Source organism: Salvelinus sp. IW2-2015, linkage group LG36, assembly GCF_002910315.2.
Source record: "Salvelinus sp. IW2-2015 linkage group LG36, ASM291031v2, whole genome shotgun sequence".
NCBI classification, from domain to species: domain Eukaryota; kingdom Metazoa; phylum Chordata; class Actinopteri; order Salmoniformes; family Salmonidae; genus Salvelinus; species Salvelinus sp. IW2-2015.
The window spans coordinates 23,313,697-23,326,428 of NC_036875.1; the positions used below are offsets into that span (position 1 = coordinate 23,313,697).

Sequence of the window (12,732 nt, forward strand, 5' to 3'; positions counted from 1 at the left end):
GAATACTAATGAAAGCTACACTGACTGAGCTCTCAATTATGACTGCCTGGATTCCTATTGACCACAGAGCCCACACAGGTTCTTACACTGTGCGCATGCGTGCGTGTGTGTTTGCGTATGCATTCTATGTTGCAGCAGTGTGTGTGTGCCTGTGAGTGCGTATGCATTCTGTTGCAGCAGTGTGTGTGTGTGTGTTTTATCCCCCTCTGGTAATGACATGAGAATCCACAGTGAGCAGGACAGTCAGATCACACTGTCATCCCACAAATATTTAGGAACACCTCCAAAACACTCATACTGTAACCGGCTCCAGAGAAAGAGAGAACGAGAGAAAGAGAGAACGAGAGAGAGAGAGCACTGCTGGGACTGGAAATAACAGACAATCTCACACTGTTAGCTGCTCCTACATGGGCTAACTATACACTACTGTACAGGGTTGTGTGTGTGTACAGCGAGAGACAACTCCATAGGGACAGACAGACCGACAATGCTTTCAGAAAGTATTCACACCATTTTACTTTTCCACATTTAGTTGTTACAGCTTCAATCCATTTGTTATGGCAAGCCTAAGACGGGCCTGGACATGCGCTGGCTTGAGCAGGGGGACCTTGCGTGCACTGCAGGATTTTAATCCATGACGGCGTAGTGTGTTACTAATGGTTTTCTTTGAGACTGGTCCCAGCTCTCTTCAGGTCATTGACCAGGTCCTGCCGTGTAGTTCTGGGCTGATCCCTCACCTTCCTCATGATCATTGATGCCCCACGAGGTGAGATCTTGCATGGAAGCCCCAGACCGAGGGTGATTGACCGTCATCTTGAACTTCTTCCATTTTCTAATAATTGGCCAACAGTTGTTGCATCTCACAAGCTGCTTGCCTATTGTCCTGTAGCCCATCCCAGCCTTGTGCAGGTCTACAATTTTATCCCTGATGTCCTTACACAGCTCTCTGGTCTTGGCCATTGTGGAGAGGTTGGAGTCTGTTTGATTGAGTGTGTGGACAGGTGTCTTTTATACAGGTAACGAGTTCAAACAGGTGCAGTTAATACAGGTAATGAGTGGAGAACAGGAGGGCTTCTTAAAGAAAAACTAACAGGTCTGTGAGAGCCGGAATTCTTACTGGTTGGTAGGTGATCAAATACTTATGTCATGCAATAAAATGCAAATTAATTACTTAAAAATTATACAATGTGATTTTCTGGATTTTTGTTTTAGATTCCATCTCTCACAGTTGAAGTGTACCTATGATAAAAATTACAGACCTCTACATGCTTTGTAAGTAGGAAAACCTGCAAAATCGGCAGTTATTATCAAATACTTGTTTCTCCCCACTGTATATATAAAACTATATAGAACTATATACACTGCTCAAAAAAATAAAGGGAACACTTAAACAACACAATGTAACTCCAAGTCAATCACACTTCTGTGAAATCAAACGTCCACTTAGAAGCAACACTGATTGACAATAAATTTCACATGCTGTTGTGCAAATGGAATAGACAACAGGTGGAAATTAAAGCAATTAGCAAAACACCCCCAATAAAGGAGTGGTTCTGCAGGTGGTGCCACAGACCACTTCTCATTCCTATTGCTTCCTGGCTGATTTTTGGTCACTTTTGAATGCTGGCAGTGCTTTCACTCTAGTGGTAGCATGAGACGGAGTCTACAACGCACACACAGTGGCTCAGGTATTGCAGCTCATCCAGGATGGCACATCAATGCGAGCTGTGGCAAGAAGGTTTGCTGTGTCTGTCAGCGTAGTGTCCAGAGCATGGAGGCGCTACCAGGAGACAGGCCAGTACATCAGGAGACGTGTAGGAGGCCGTAGAGGACAACAACCCAGCAGCAGGACACTACCTCCGCCTTTGTGCAAGGAGGAGCAGGAGGAGCACTGCCAGAGCCCTGCAAAATGACTCTCCAGCAGGCCACAAATGGCATGTGTCTGCTCAAACGGTCAGAAACAGACTCCATGAGGGTGGTATGAGGGCCCGACGTCCACAGGTGGGGGTTGTGCTTACAGCCCAACACCGTGCAGGACGTTTGGCATTTGCCAGAGAACACCAAGATTGGCAAATTCGCCACTGGCGCCCTGTGCTCTTCACAGATGAAAGCAGGTTCACACTGAGCACATGTGACAGAGTCTGGAGACGCCGTGGAGAAATTTCTCCTGCCTGCAACATCCTCCAGCATGACCGGTTTGGCGGTGGGTCAGTCATGGTGTGGGGTGGCATTTCTTTGGGGGCGCCGCACAGCCCTCCATGTGCTCGCCAGAGGTAGCCTGACTGCCATTAGGTACCGAAATGAGATCCTCAGACCCCTTGTGAGACCATATGCTGGTGCCGGTTGGCCCTGGGTTCCTCCTAATGCAAGACAATGCTAGACCTCATGTGGCTAGAGTGTGTCAGCAGTTCCTGCAAGAGGAAGGCATTGATGCTATGGACTGGCCCGCCCGTTCCCCAGACCTGAATCCAATTGAGCACATCTGGGACATCATGTCTCGCTCCATCCACCAACGCCACGTTGCACCACAGACTGTCCAGGAGTTGGCGGATGCTTTAGTCCAGGTCTGGGAGGAGATCCCTCAGGAGACCATCCGCCACCTCATCAGGAGCATGCCACGCGTTGTAGGGAGGTCATACAGGCACGGTGGAGGCCACGCACACTACTGAGCCTCATTTTGACTTGTTTTAAGGACATTACATCAAAGTTGATCAACCTGTAGTGTGGTTTTCCACTTTAATTTTGAGTGTGACTCCAAATCCAGACCTCCATGGGTTGATACATTTGATTTCCATTGATAATTTTTGTGTGATTTTGTTGTCAGCACATTCAACTAGGTAAAGAAAAAAGTATGTAATAACAATATTTCATTCATATCTAGGATGTGTTATTTTAKTGTTCCCTTTATTTTTTTGAGCAGTGTATATAAAACTGAGGATGGATCAACATTGTAGTTACTTCACAGTACTAACCTAAAATGACAAAGTGAAAAGAAGAAAGCCTGTACAGAATACAAATATTTCAAAACATGCATCCTGCTTGCAACGAGGCACTTAAGTAATACTGCAAAAATGCGGCAAAGAAATTAACTTTTTGTCCTGAATACAAAGCATTGTTTGGGGCAAATCCAAACCATCAACTGAGTACCACTTCATATTTTCAAACATTGTGCTGTCTGCATCATGTTATGGGTATGCTTGTCATCGGCAATGACTAGATAGTTTTTGGGGATAAAAATAAACGGAATACAGCTATAAGCACAGGCAAAATCCTAGAGGAAACCCTGGTTCACTCTGCTTTCCAACAGACACTGGGAGACGAATTCACCTTTCAGCAGGACAAAAACAATAACTTAAAACACAAGGCTAAATCTACACTGGAGTCGCATACCAAGACGACATTGAATGTTCCCGAGTGGACTAGTTACAGTTTTGAAATCGTCTTGAAAATCTATGACAAGACTTAAAAATGGCTGTCTAGCAATGATCAACTTGACAGAGCTTGAAGAATTTTTTAAAGAATAATGGGCAAATATTGTCTACTGAACAAAAATATAAAATGCAACATGTAAAGTGTTGGTCCCATGTTTCATGCGCTGAAATAAAAGATCCCAGAAATGTTCCATATGCACAAAGAGTTTATTTCTCTCAAATGTTGCGCAATTTTTTTTTGTAACAAACCTGTTAGTGAGCATTTCTCCTTTGCCAAGATAATCCATCCACCTGACAGGTGTGGCATATCAAGATTATTAAACAGCATGATCATTACACAGGTGCACCTTGTGCTGGGGACAATAAAAGGCCACCCTAAAATGTGCAGTTTTGTCAAACACCACAATGCCACAGATGTCCCAAGTTGTGGGAGCGTGCAATCGACATGACTACAGGAATGTCCACCAGAGTTGTTAAGATAACTTCAAGTTCATTTCTCTACCATATGCCGCCTCAACGTCATTTTAGAGAATTTGGTAGCACGTCCAACCAGCCTCACAACCACAGACCACGTGTAACCACGCCAGCCCAGGACCTCCACATCCGGCTTCTTCACCTGCGGAATGGTCTGAGACCAGCCACCGGGGACATCTGATATAACTGAGGAGTATTTATGTCTGTAATAAAGCACTTTAGTGGGGAAAAACTAAATGTGATTGGCCGGGCCTGGCTCCCCAGTGGGTGGGCCTATGGAATAAGTCAAGAGGTATGAATACTTTCTGAAGGCACTGTATACAGTGGCTTGCGAAAGTATTCACCCCCATTGGCAATTTTCCTATTTTGTTGCCTTACAACCTGGAATTAAAGGTTGCATCATTTGATTTACACAACATGCCTACCACTTTGAAGACGCAATTTTTTTTATTTATTGTGAAACAAACAAGAAATTAGACAAAAATATATATAATACTTGAGTGTGCATAACTATTAACCCCCCAAAGCCAATAGTTTGTAGAGCCACCTTTTGCAGCAATTACAGCTACAAGTCTCTTGGGGGTTCTCTATAAGCTCGGCACATCTAGCCACTGGGATTTTTGCCCATTCTTCAAGGCAAAAATTCTCCAGCTCCTTCAAGTTGGATGGGTTCCGCTGGTGTACAGCAATCTTTAAGTCATACCACAGATTCTCAAATTGGATTGAGGTCTGGGCTTTGACTAGGCCATTCCAAGACATTTAAATCTTTCCCCTTAAACCACTCGAGTGTAGCTTTAGCAGTATGCTTAGGGTTATTGTGCTGCTGGAAGGTGAATCTCAGTCCCAGTTTCAAGGGGAAGATAAACAGGTTTCCCTCAAGAATTTCCCTGTATTTAGCGCCATCCATCATTCCTTCAATTCTGACCAGTTTCCCAGCCCCGCCGATGAAAAACATCCCCACAGCATGATTCTGCCACCACCATGCTTCATTGTGGTGATGGTGTTCTCGGGGTGATGAGAGGTGGTGGGTTTGTGCCAGACATAGCGTTTTCCTTGATGGCCAAAAAGCTCCATTTTAGTCTCATCTGACCAGAGTACCTTCTTCCATATGTTTGGGGAGTCTACCACATGCCTTTTGGCGAACACCAAACGTGTTTGCTTATTTTTTTCTTTAAGCAATGGCTTTTTTCTGGCCACTCTTCCGTAAAGCCCAACTCTGTGGAGTGTACGGCTTAAAGTGGTCCTATGGACAGATACTCCGATCTCCGCTGTGGAGATTTGCAGCTCCTTCAGGGTTATCTTTGGTCTCTTTGTTGCCTCTGATTAATGCCTTCCTTGCCTGGTCCGTGAGTTTTGGTGGGCGGCCTTCTCTTATCAGGTTTGTTGTGGTGCCATATTCCGTCAAATAATGTATTTAATGGTGCAGACATTTTTTGGGATAACCCAACCCTTCTCCACAACTTTGTTCCTGACCTGTTTGGAGAGCTCCTTGGTCTTCATGGTGCCGCTTGCTTGGTGGTGCTGCAGACTCTGGGGCCTTTCAGAACAGGTGTGTGTATATGTATGTATGTATGTGTATATAGATCATGTGACACTTAAATAAAGTCCACCTGTGTGCAATCTAACTAATTATGTGACTTCTGAAGGTAATTGGTTGCACCAGATGTTATTTAGGGGCTTCATAGCAAAGGGGCTGAATACATATGCACGCACCACTTTCCCATTTTTTTTAATTTTTTTAAACAAGTTGTTTTTTTCATTTCACTTCACCAATTTGGACTGCTTTGTGTATGTCCATTACATGACATCCAAATAAAAATCAATTTAAATTACAGGTAATGCAACAAAATAGGAAAAACGTCAAGTGGGATAAATACTTTTGCAAGGCACTGTATGCTGAGGAAAACCTAGTGTATTTACAAAGAAATTAGTTCTGCCTGAGCCTTAGAATAGCAAAACCACTCTGTCTTTCCTGTTGTAGCTAGATATACTCACATTAGTCTTAAACACACACACACACACACACACACACACACACACACACACACACACACACACACACACACACACACACACACACACACACACACACACACACACAGCAGGAACTGTCAATCACTCTCTCCCTCCAATCACACACTAACGAGACGCTAATTGGGCCGCTTGCTGACATTCCTATCACACAGAACAAACACGCAGCACCCACCACCCAACACACACACAAGCAACCACTAAAGCCTTGTTCACACTGGCAGTTTGAAGTGACTCAAATAAAAAAAAATTGCATATCTGATTAGAATCTGTTATTCTTCCTGCCAAAAAGCACATGTAATCGGATATTTCAAGCCACAAATCTGATTATTGGCCATGAGGCTTGTGTCTAAACGGTCAAATCGGATTTATTTGTTTTTTAGACTGATATTTGGCATATTTTGTTGTGTTTATATTTTTGTTGAATATAAGCATGCCTACGTACATACAGAACAAAGATATAAACAACACATGTAAAGTGTTAGTCCTATGTTTCATGATCTGAAATAAAAGATCCCAGAAATATTTCATACAAAAATAGCTTATTTCTCTCAAATGTAGTGACCAAAACATGCACAATGGGTGACATGTTTAGTGAGTATGCAGGCCATGGAAGAACTGGGACATTTTCAGCTTCCAGAAATTGTGCACAGATCCTTTCGAAAAGGAGCTGTGCAATATATTCTGAAACATGAGGTGATGGTGGCAGATGAATGGCACGACAATGGGCCTCAGGATCTCGTCACGGTATCTCTGTGCATTCAAATTGCCATCGATAAAATGCAATTGTGTCCGTAGTTTGTAGCTTATGACTGCCCAAACCATAACCCCACAGCAACATGGGGCACTTTGTTCACAACGTTGACATCAGCAAACCGCTCGCCCACACGACGCCATCTGCCCGGTACATTTGAAACTGGAATTAATCCGTGAAGACAACACTCCTCCACCATGCCAGAGGCCATTGAAGGTGAGCATTTGTCCACTGAAGTCGGTTACGACGTCGAACTGCAGTCGGATCAAGATCCTGGCGAGGACGACGAGCACGCAGATGAGCTTCCCTGAGAAGGTTTCTGGCAGTTTTGCAAAAAAAATGTCATTTGTGCAAACCCACTGATTCATCAACTGTCTCGTCTCAGATGATCCCGCAGGTGAAGAAGCCGGATGTGGAGGTCCTGGGCGGGCGTGGTTACCTGTGGTCTGCGGTTGTGGTGCCGGTAGACGTACTGCAAAATTCTCTAAAACGAAATTGGAGGCAGCATATGGTAGAGAAATTAACATTAAATTATCTGGCAACAGCTCTGGTTGACATTCATGTAGTCAGCGTTTCAACTGCATGCTCCCTCAAAACTTGAGACATCTGTGGCATTGTGTTGTGTGACAAACTTTCACATCTTAGAGTGGCCTTTTATTGTCCCCAGCACAAGGAAGCACCTTTGTAATGAGCATGCTGTTTAATCAGCTTCTTGATATGCCACACCTGTCAGATGGATGGATTATCTTGGCAAAGGAGATATGCTCACAAACAGAGATGTAAACAAATTTGTGCCCAACTTTTGAGAGAAATAAGCTTTTTGTGCGCACAGAAAATTTCTAGGATCTTTTATTTCAGCTCATGAAACATGGGACCAGCACCTTACAAGTTATATTTTAGTATATAGAGATAGATATACAGTATATCTATACACACACACACACAAAGAGCAGCCCCAGCAAAACAAACACGTATACGGTAATGGATAATCGGAGAGGTTCCTCTCCCTCTATTAAACTAGCTGATCAGTTAAACAACAAATGTGCTTCTTCGGTAAAGAGCCGCAGATATAAAGAGTGATTTCCACATTTAAAAAGAGGCAACTTAATTAAGTTTGGGTTTTGAAGTGCGGGTGTTTCTTTTTAAAAAAAAATCAACACGCCTTGCGCACAAACTACCCTTTCTTAGCCCCGCTGGCTGTAAAAGGCCTGCAGATGTTTCAGCCTCATTTATGCAAATCCAATATCGCAGCTCAGCCGCAACAGAGCAGTCGCGCTCTCTCTCCCTCTAAATCATTTTAAACACTATTTGTTTACACTCTCCCTTGCTTTTCTCTCCTCTGCAAGACCATGATTCACTCACACACACACACACACACACACACACACACACACACACACACACACACACACACACACACACACACACACACACACAGCTAAACCTGGATAACCACTGGAACGGCATTCTAGACACACCAGTCTTGCAAAATGAAAACATATTTACATGTAGCATGTGTCAACCTAGCCTGGATTTCATACAATGCAATAGCACCCCACACACTCCAATTTCAACTGTCAGTACACACACGAGACAATAAAGACAGAAAATACCTTTGACAGACAGAACACAGGCGATAGCAGAGGGAACATTCATCTGTACACTATGCAGCTCCCAGTTCATTTCACTAGTCCTTCCAACCAACATGTCTGAGACAGGGGGATGCCTTTCTCTTCCTGCTCTGATTGGCTGACAGCTGACACCTGGGATCTCACCTGTTCAGGTGACTTCCTGTACCCGGTGCCAGACAGACAACACGCCCTGGAGATAACACACACGGAACGCACAGAATTCTTGGAACTCAGGGTAACGGCTAAATATAGCGCTGTGACGCCAAGGGAGAGGTTTGTGACATACAGGTAACTGTTAAAATAATGGAAACACTTGAGTAAATGAGGGATACAAAGTATATTGAAAGCCGGTTCTTCCACACAGGTGTGGTTCCTGGGTTAATTAAGCAAGTAACATCCCATCATGCTTAGGGTCAAGTATAAAAATGGTTAGTGCTATCAGGATCTTTGGGAAGTCCCTAACCTTAACCATTTCAATGGGGTAGGGGATGTCCAAAGGACCCCGGATAGCACGTACCGAATAAAAATGCTGGGTAGGCCATTATTTTAGCTACCAGGGATTTGCCCACATATAAATACAATGCCCCCCATCCACAGGGGAAAGGGTGGTCACTGAATGTTATCATGCTCATCAAACCAATGTAAACCATATGCCATGGCCGTCTCAGTCACCAGATCTCAACCCAATTGAACACTTTTGGGAGATTCTGAGACCACCATCAACAAAGCACCAAATGATGGAATTTCTTGTGGAAGAATAGTGTCACATCCCTCCAATAGAGTTTCAGACACTTGTAGAATCTATGCTGAGGTGCATTGAAGCTGTTCTGGCTGCTCGTGGTGGCCCAACACCCTATTAAGACCCTTAATGTTGGTGTTTCCTTTATTTTGGCAGTTACCTGTACATACACAAACACATTCATACGCACACACACAGTTATGAGTGAGATCTTGTTCCTTGTGAATGTGAGCCATGTCAAATGTTTACAGTGAACTCTTCGACTGTTCCGCATACTTAACTCACACATTATCATCGGCTTTAGCACACACACACACGCGTCTTTCTCTCTCTCTCCGTCTCTATCGCTTTACCCATCAATGTGCCTGTCTCTAACCATATTAAACTCAACAGATCTAGCTAGTAATGGCCTCTTATAAAGAAAGACTTGCTGTAGTGATGCACACCAGCATCCAGGGCCCTCACTCTCCTCCCCACTGTTACGCTGTAATGTCATGTTTAGGACATGACTATGATCACATCACTCACCATGTCCATCATTGTCATGATATAGATGTGGCCATCCCTGCACCGGGAAGAGAAACGTGTGTTACTCCAAAACCTGCAGGCAGAAGAGACAGAAAAGGTTACACGAGACACACAGCTGACTCACGACTGACACATCTGCTGTCTGAGCCTGGGCACGGTGCCATGTGTGTGTGTCAGCCAAGCGGGCAGCAGGACTGGCACTCAGCAGCTCTTCTGCTGCTCTGATCTCTGGCTCACACACTTCATCACACATTATCCCTCTCTACCTCACTCACACCCCTCTGTTTCTGTTTGAGGGTGTAATATAATTAGTAACATATGATAATACAAAGCACACACTAAGATACAGCAACTCACACACTATCACTTTCCTTAACACACACACAGTTATATCCATCTCAAATACTGGTACACACACACACACACACACANACACACACACACACACACACACACACACACACACACACACACAGCACAGAAGTTGATAACAGACTGAAGTATAATCCTTAACATTCTTTGTTTATTCATGGAGTAGGTACTATAGGTGGAGAGATATTGATTTGATATTTCCGACTGCAACTCCAGTGCTTTCAACACACTAGCTCCTGTCTCCTCCCCCCCTTTCCCCTCCCTCAGCCATGTTCTCCTTCCATCCCTCAGGTCGCTCCCACACTCGGCCACATTCCTCCATAGCTCATGCCGTGAGGACTCCCTGCGGCTCAAAGCATTGTGGGAAATCCCAACAGTCGAAGGGAGCCTTCGGAGGCCCTGTGCCCCACAGAGACAGACAGAGGGAACACACACTCCTCTCTACTCCCAAGGAACTGGGTAGGCCCGGCTAAACGTTGGCAACATTGAAATAGCGCAATGCAAATATTAAAAAAGATTGCCATTTGATGTGCAAAAACAACAAAATAAAATGTGTTGGTGCATTACACACATATAAACATTCCAGTCTATCATGTAAACATTTATGATGGTTTGTCATACAGCTGGATATGGTGATGTTAAATTTATGTGGTCCACTTCTATACTGTACACCTCCCCTCCACCCAATCCTTTTCTGGTGAGCAGCAGGAGCATGTAGTAATGCCTGAAAGAGAGACCATGTAATTGATTAGTGATCCTGGGGAATGGGAGGCGCATGGGGACAGAGAGCAGATTTAGCTGAGCTCAGAAACAGAACATGCAATGTGGCCTGTCTGGCTGGTGTCTCACACACATTACATACTGCACATACACGTCTCCAATAAGGTCCTACTGACCAAACGTATACAATAAATGGTGTAGAGGTCATATTTGTGCAAGTAATTATTATCTTTGATGATCACAAATTCACACACACACAGAGAACATGAGTCAGGGTCTGTCCCTGAATTAACCCACTTTAACCTGGTGTTTCATTCCCATGGGATTTTTTAAAATACTGGCAAAGACCTGCCCAATTAAATGCACAGGCAGACACAGAACTACACACACAGCATTCGGAAAGTATTCAGACCCCTTGACCTTTTCCCAAAGAAATATACGTTTCAGCCTCATTCTAAAACGTATTAAATTGTTTTTTCCCCCCTCACCAATCTACACAATACCCATAATGACAAAGAAAAAAATGGTTTTTAGAAATGTTTGCAAATGTATTATAAATAAAATACTGAAACATCACATTTACATAAGTATTCAGACCCTTTACTCAGCACTTTGTTGAAGCACCTTTGGCAGCGATTACATCCTTGAGTCTTCTTGGGTATGACGCTACAAGCTTGGCACACCTGTATTTGGGGAGTTTCTCCCATTCTTCTCTGCAGATCCTCTCAAGCTCTGTCAGGTTGGATGGGGAGCATTGCTGCACAGCTACTTTCAGGTCTCTCCAGAGATATTCGATGGAGTTCAAGTCCTGGCTCTGGCTGGGCCACTTAAGGACATTCAGAGACTTGTCTCGAAGTCTTGGGGTCGTTGTCCTGTTGGAAGGTGAACCTTCACCCCAGTCTGAGGTCCTGAGCACTCTGGAGCAGGTTTTGATCAAGGATCTCTCTGTACTTTGCTCCCTTCATCTTTCCCCTCGATCCTGACAAGTGTCCCAGTTCCTGCCACTGAATAACATCCCCACAGCATGATGCTGCCACCACCATGCTTCACACCATAGGGATGGTGCCAGGTTCCTCCAGATGTGAAGCTTGGCATTATGGCCAAAGAGTTCAATCTTGGTTTCATCAGACCAGAGAATCTTGTTTCTCATGGTCTGTAAGTCCTTTAGGTCCCTGTTGGCAAACTTCAAGCGGGCTGTCATTACCTTTTACTGAGGAGTGGCTTCCTTCTGGCCACTCTACCATAAAGGCCTGATTGGTGGAGTGCTGCAGAGATGGTTGTCCTTCTGGAAGGTTCTCCCATCTCCACAGAGGAACACTGGAGCTCTGTCAGAGTGACCATCGGGTTCTTGGTCACCTCCCTGACCAAGGCCCTTCTTCCCCCGATTGCTCCGTTTTGCCGGGCGGCCAGCTATAGGAAGTCTTGGTGGTTCCAAACTTCTTCCATTTAAGAATGATGGAGGCCACCATTTTCTTGGGGACCTTCAATGCTGCAGAAATGTTTTGGTACCCTTCCCCAGATCTGTGCCTTGACACAATCCTGTCTCGGAGTTCTACGGACAATTCTTTCAACCTCATGGCTTGGTTTTTGCTCTGACATGCACTGTCAACTGTGGGACCGTATATAGACAGGTGTGTGTCTTTCCAAATGATGTCCAATTAATTGAATTTACCACAGGTGGACACCAATCAAGTTGTAGAAACATCAAGGATGATCAATGGAAACAGGATGCACCTGAGCTCAATTTTGAGTCTCATAGCAAAGGGTCTGAATACTTATGTAAACAAGGTATCTTTTTTATTTTGAATACATTTGCAAAAATGTCTTTACCTGTTTTCGCTTTGTCTTTATGGGGTATTGTGTGTGTATAGTGATGAGGGGAAAAAATGTTTTAATCCATTTTAGAATAAGGCTGTAACGTAACAAAATGTGGAAAAAATCAAGGGGTATGAATACCCTCCGAATGCACTGAGAGAGAGAGGAGGGGAGGGAGAGAGAAGAGAGGGGAGAGAGAGAGAGGAGTGGAGGGAGAGAAGGGAGAGAGAGAAGAGA

General features: G+C 44.3%; 2 protein-coding genes across 6 annotated transcripts in view; one reads left to right on the forward strand and one right to left on the reverse strand.

Annotated features, from left to right (window-relative positions):
* The window catches only part of LOC111959806 (potassium voltage-gated channel subfamily E member 2), a 367,483-nt gene that overhangs the window by 142,070 nt on the left and 212,681 nt on the right, over positions 1-12,732 (forward strand). The gene's annotated exons all lie outside the window — the stretch shown is intronic.
* LOC111959437 (B-cell CLL/lymphoma 9 protein) overlaps positions 1-12,732 on the reverse strand; it is a 61,462-nt gene that overhangs the window by 19,020 nt on the left and 29,710 nt on the right. For all 5 annotated transcript variants that reach the window (XR_002876678.2, XM_023980980.2, XM_070437533.1 and 2 more), the window contains exon 3: positions 9,589-9,661. The gene's annotated coding sequence lies outside the window, so the exon portion shown is untranslated. The remainder of the gene's footprint in view (positions 1-9,588; positions 9,662-12,732) is intronic.